The following is a 6,000-nucleotide window of genomic DNA, read 5'->3' on the forward strand; positions in this document are numbered from 1 at the left end:
TATTAACAGATAGCAAGGGAAAATACCTTCAACCACAGTGTAGCCTGCCCATTGAAACCAATATCAGATGGTGGTATAAATCTGGTCGTAACACTAAACAATAAAAATAAGAGATAACTTAGAAACAGAGATAGCACTTATAGGCAACATTTCACTTTACATATGGATAGGCACATGCGACCTAACTGAATATAACCATCCTTTTATAAAATTGAGAAACAATCCGGATGAAATAGTACAATCTGTAATCAATAACTTCCAGAAAATTGCAGAAATTCTCCAGAGTTACCCTAACTGTAAACTAACTTTCTTGGAAATATCTCCTTATTCTATATACAACTGGAATTCTCTTCGCTTACACCCTGATATCAAACAGTTTATTGCTGAGGACATAACTCTTGTCAAATACATCCGTCAGATCAATGATCATATTAGGTATATAAATAATACATTAGAAACCTGGATGTTCTTCTGATTTACTTCACCCTATAAATAAATCAAAAAACGAATCAAGCAGAACTGCAGGGGACGAATACAACTATAGTTTATACCGAGACGGAATCCATCCGACGTAAATCTCGCTAAAGTCTGGCTACGCAAAATTGCACACAAAGTCAAGGTCGACTGTTGGTAGACTGTTGTATATAGCGGTCAGGGTGGGACCTTCCACAGGCACCGTAGACACAGTCTAACTAGGCTAGGGTGGGACCTTCCACAGTTTCCTAGTTGTCTGTGTATCCACAGTCCTGCCATACAGTAAGAACGTATAACTAGTGCATAGAAAGAAAAACTAAAAGTAAAAAAATGGAACTTGTCACAAAATCATTGAGGCATTACAATAGTGACAGTAAAATTTTAATAAGGAGTGAATATGAGAATAACTACACTCTAAATTTAGAAAAATCACTAAAAAAAAATTGGAATCAACAAAAGGATCAGAAATAGAATATATAAGAACAAGGGGTGGTGTTACTGCAAAATTTGATGCAATTTCATTTAAACTCTTCATTTATGCTTGTGAGCAGCCCTATGCTGACTCGAACAACTATAACTTCACTAAAACAACTGGTACTGACAAACAGAAAAAATAATGTCCAACATAACCTTTTATATAGTGAAAAAAGATACTGTACCAGCTACCTACACAATCAATGCATATCTAACAAAATGTTCCTTATTGATGAATGGGAAAGATGTGCAGTCATTTATGGATAATGATGTTAAACAGATTCATAAAATAATGTCAAACACCACAATACGAGGTGCACAAATTAATGTCAGCCTGCTAAACCAAAATTTGGCCTTCAAACTGGAAACAGCTTTAGAAACAATCGATACTCCAAAATGTACTGTAGAATCAAAAACAACTGAAACTGCTATTACAAAAGCTATAAAATATGCTACAATTGTAACAGAACATGCAAATCCAGAGCTGTATTATGCCAAAATGGACACTGGGTGCATTATTTGTGTGATAAGCTTTCAGAACATGATATCCAAAAATCACCATCTAAATATACAACATTACCATCTAATAATGTAAATTGTAGAAAAGACTCATTTCAAATTGGAACAACTACCTCAGCAGAAGCATTATTCTTAGAAGAACTACAATGCAATGGTTGTACTGACAATTTAGTTAACGTCGAAAACAGATGTACCAAATGTGACATGATATTTCACTCACAATGTTTAGATCAGAAAACTGACATATGTTTTTCGTGTATAGGGACAGATGAACAAGATACAACTGATGACCCCATAAACTTACATCAAACAGAGATGAAGCAAAATTTAGACCACTCTCAAAATTTGAATGAAACTACAGAAAATATGCAGCAGATACAACATCACAATGGGCACAAACCTATGTCTGACAACTCTGTACCAGTTAAATAAACTCAACCTGTAGTACAAAACAAGGTTATGTTATCATTAAATCCATCTATAGTGACAAACAATCTAGATAGTCATTCAAAACTGACACTCCAAATGAACAAAACATGTCATTCAAAGGGAAAGAACTAAGAACCTTAGAGCTAAAAAAAAAGGAAGAACAGTTAAAAATCAAAGAAGCTATGTTAAACGAGGACATGACAGAAAAAACTAAAATAATTGAAAGATTGCAAAAAGCTGAAATCAGGAACATTGAACTTGAAAATACCATAAAAACTCTACAAACCCGGATAGAGCAGCTACATGTACCAACGCAATCATCAACATCATATATCAGATCACCACATGTTCATTCTTACAAAGATAAAGGAGATGACGAGCTAATAATTGGTATGAGAAAGCGTGTTACAAAATTTGTTTTAGTAAGAATCGACAATGAGCTTAATAAATTAGAATCAAACTTCAATATCTCATCTGAATCCGAAAAAGATCAAGCTAGGACAAACCTGTACCAACAAAACAATGAAGATACTCCAAACTATTCACATAATCATTGGAACTACGACCATGCTCATTCTCCAACAACATTGGAACAACAATCATACTCATACTCAACAACATGGTGTAAGACAGTCTCAAAACATTGCACATGAAAACTGGTATCACAGCTATGAATATGATTATGCTCCTTTTCGGTACTCGGAGTCTGGTCAAAATATCTGCATGGATAATCTAATTAAAATTCAACCTATTTTTCAACCAACTGAACCAAAATCAGAAATCTCAAAGCAATATATATGTAATGACAAGATGTTGCCAACAAAAACTACTAGTGATACACACAGAAATATCCAACCATCACAAACTGATACAGCTCTACCTCAACTCAAAGTAGGACAACCATTATATTATATATCACCTACACAACAGACTCATTTTTACTTCATGCCAGCCCGAATCTAGGACACGTTTAGATGAATCTGGAAATAGCGAGAATGATGTAAATACTCGTATGGAAGAGACACTTAAAATTTTAGATTTTAATTGTAAAAATGTTTTTACATGTGGTCCAATTTTTAAGGAACTAGAAAACAGTATTGATATTTTCCTGCTACAAGAACATTGGCTATATGACTGTCAGTTATCGATACTAAATGAAATAAGTGACAAGCTTACTGGTGTCGGCAAGGCAGTTGACTCATTAGATCCCATCCCTGCTACACAGATGCCTAGAGGTTATGAGGGCACAGCTATATTATAGAAAAAAAAACATCTAGACTCTATAATTTCACCATTAACAATAGGGAACGAAATAATTCAAGGAATAGAAGTCACTAGTGATCCTAATTCAATTATTCTCTTTGTATACTTGCCTTGTAAAGGATCATCTCAACACCTTAGTGATTTCCAAGACTGCATTGCTCAATTACATGAAATAGTCAGTACGTATCAACAATCACACCAAATAATTATTGGATGAGACTTTAACGAGGATATTGTCAATGGTCCAACATCACAAAGGAAGACATGTGTCAATGACTTCATGAAAAAGCATGTTTTCGAAACAAAATATAATGGTAGCACTTTTATCCATTCAAACGGCTGCGATACCACTGCCATTGACTATTTTATTTTTAAATTTATATAAACATACAGTCCTTGAAATTTCGAAACTGGACATAATATCTAATGTATCAGATCATTACCTAATTAAACTGATTCTTTAATATCATCATCCAGTGAAACAAACCAATTCAAGTAATACTTCTTTCAAACGTAAGATCAAATGGGATAAAGTTGATACACAGCTATATATATGAGAGTCTTATTGCTTCAGATATATCAGACAGCAAACCAACAATAGAAACAACAGAAGATGTAACAAACGCTTTCAAAAATCTTAATCAAAGTATTATTGAATCTTCTGCAGCACCAGCAATCAAAATGGGGGAAAAAGACCTAAGCTACAAGTAATGAATGACGCCATAAAAGAAGCTATCAAAAAGAAGAAACTTGATTTTCACGACTGGAAGTTAAATGGACGTCCAAAAGAATCCAATAGCATATATCTGAAAAAGAAGAAACTAACAACGCACATTCTACGTAAAGTATGCAGATTAGAAGTAGCTAAACGTAGAATAAATGAACGTCAAAAACTAATTAATGCCAGAACATCAGACAGAAACATGTTTTATAAAATTATAAAAAGTCAAAGAGGAAAATTATCTAGATTTATAGATCAATTACATGTAGATGATAATACCTATCACAACGATAATATCATTGAAGGCTGGCGTTCACACTTTCATAAGATTGCAAAAAAAGAACAAAATCAAAATTATGACACTAAATATCTAGATCTTATTGAAAAAAAAGCTAAAATTATAACTGACATATGTAAAGATCGTTTCAAGTATAACCCTATTACAGAAGAAGAGATTTCAAAAGCAATATCATGTCTAAACAGGAATAAAGCTGCCGACTTCTTTGGTGTAAACGCTGAAAATATCATGCATGGTGGTAAACAATTGCAACAATATTTACAACTACTTATCAACAGATCTTTTGAACTAGGCTGTATATCTGATATTCTGAAAATTGGTACACTATTTCCTGTATTCAAGAATAAGGGTGATGCAAGATATGCGAAAAATTATAGAGGAATAACAGTCACACCTATATACTCCAAAATTATTGAAAAGATAATTAAATTACGGGAAAACCCTATCATCCTGGAGAAACGAAATCCATTACAAAGAGAATTTACTGAGAACACCACCCCTCTGTTATGTGAATTAATATTGAAGAGTTTGAGCGTGAAAGTAAAGATCTCAAATTACCAACATATATAGCTTTACTTGATGGTAAATCGGCATTTGATGTGGTTGTACATTCAAATTTTATAAGGAGATTATATCAAACAGGTCCATAATATTGATAGACAGTCTATACAAAAATGCAACATCTTGTATAAAATGGAGAAATAAAACTTCAGCAGTATTTAAAATAGAACAGGGTGTACGCCAAGGCGGTGCCATTAGTGCTGATCTGTACAAGTTGTATGTAAACACTCTACTAAACCTCTTATATATGTGACACAGGAATAGGTGGACACATAGGCAATATTAGCTGCTGTGCTTCAACATGTGCTGATGAAGTTGCTATCATAGCAAACAATCCAATAGAACTTCAGACGCTAGTAAATACTGCTGTCAATTTTAGTAGGAGAGAGGGATACACTCTACATCCAACAAAAAGTGTAATATTACCTGTAAACACTTCATCTAGATCGATTGAAATAGAGGACAATTTTTGGCATATAAACACAACCCTATGCTAGTTGTAGATCACTCCTCACATATTGGTATACAAAAGTGTCAGAAAAACTCGGCAAAATTAACTGTAGATGTAAACACAAAGAAGGCAAGAGGATCATTATATAGCCTAATGGGCGCAGGCTTACATGGGAGGAATGGATTAGATCCTGAAACAGCTATAACTCTTTTAAATACATATGTTATGCCTATATTAATCTATGGTTTGGAAATACTACTTCCGACAGGCAGCATTTTTGACACAATCCACCAATTCCACAAGAAAATTATTAAACAAATACTCTCTTTATCTCAACAAACAGCTGACCCTGCTATATACATACTAAGTGGAATGCTACCAATTGAAGCTGAAATCCACCTTAATGCTTTAACACTTTTTGGAAATATCACCAGAGCTAACAAAACATCATTTGAATGGAGATTAGCAGAAAGACAGCTGCAATTAAAAACACATACAAGTAAAAGCTGGTTCATACAAATAAAGAAAATATGCCTAAAATATGATCTGCCAGACTGTCCGAATTTCCTAACATACCCTCTTGGAACATTCCAATGGAAAAAATTGATTACAAGGAAAATTTATACTTATTGGAGAGAAAAGATCAATGAACATTCAGAGAGTTATTCAAGCTTGCAACACATCGCATTTGCCTATATAAGATCAAAACAATCCATCCGATCCTTACAACAAACACTTCAAACTGTAGGGACATCAACAGAATACCTATTGGAACCAAAGTGGCAACAGGAAATTACATACTGCAATCAA

The sequence above is a fragment of the Mytilus edulis genome, chromosome 7, assembly GCF_963676685.1.
Source record: "Mytilus edulis chromosome 7, xbMytEdul2.2, whole genome shotgun sequence".
NCBI lineage: Eukaryota > Metazoa > Mollusca > Bivalvia > Mytilida > Mytilidae > Mytilus > Mytilus edulis.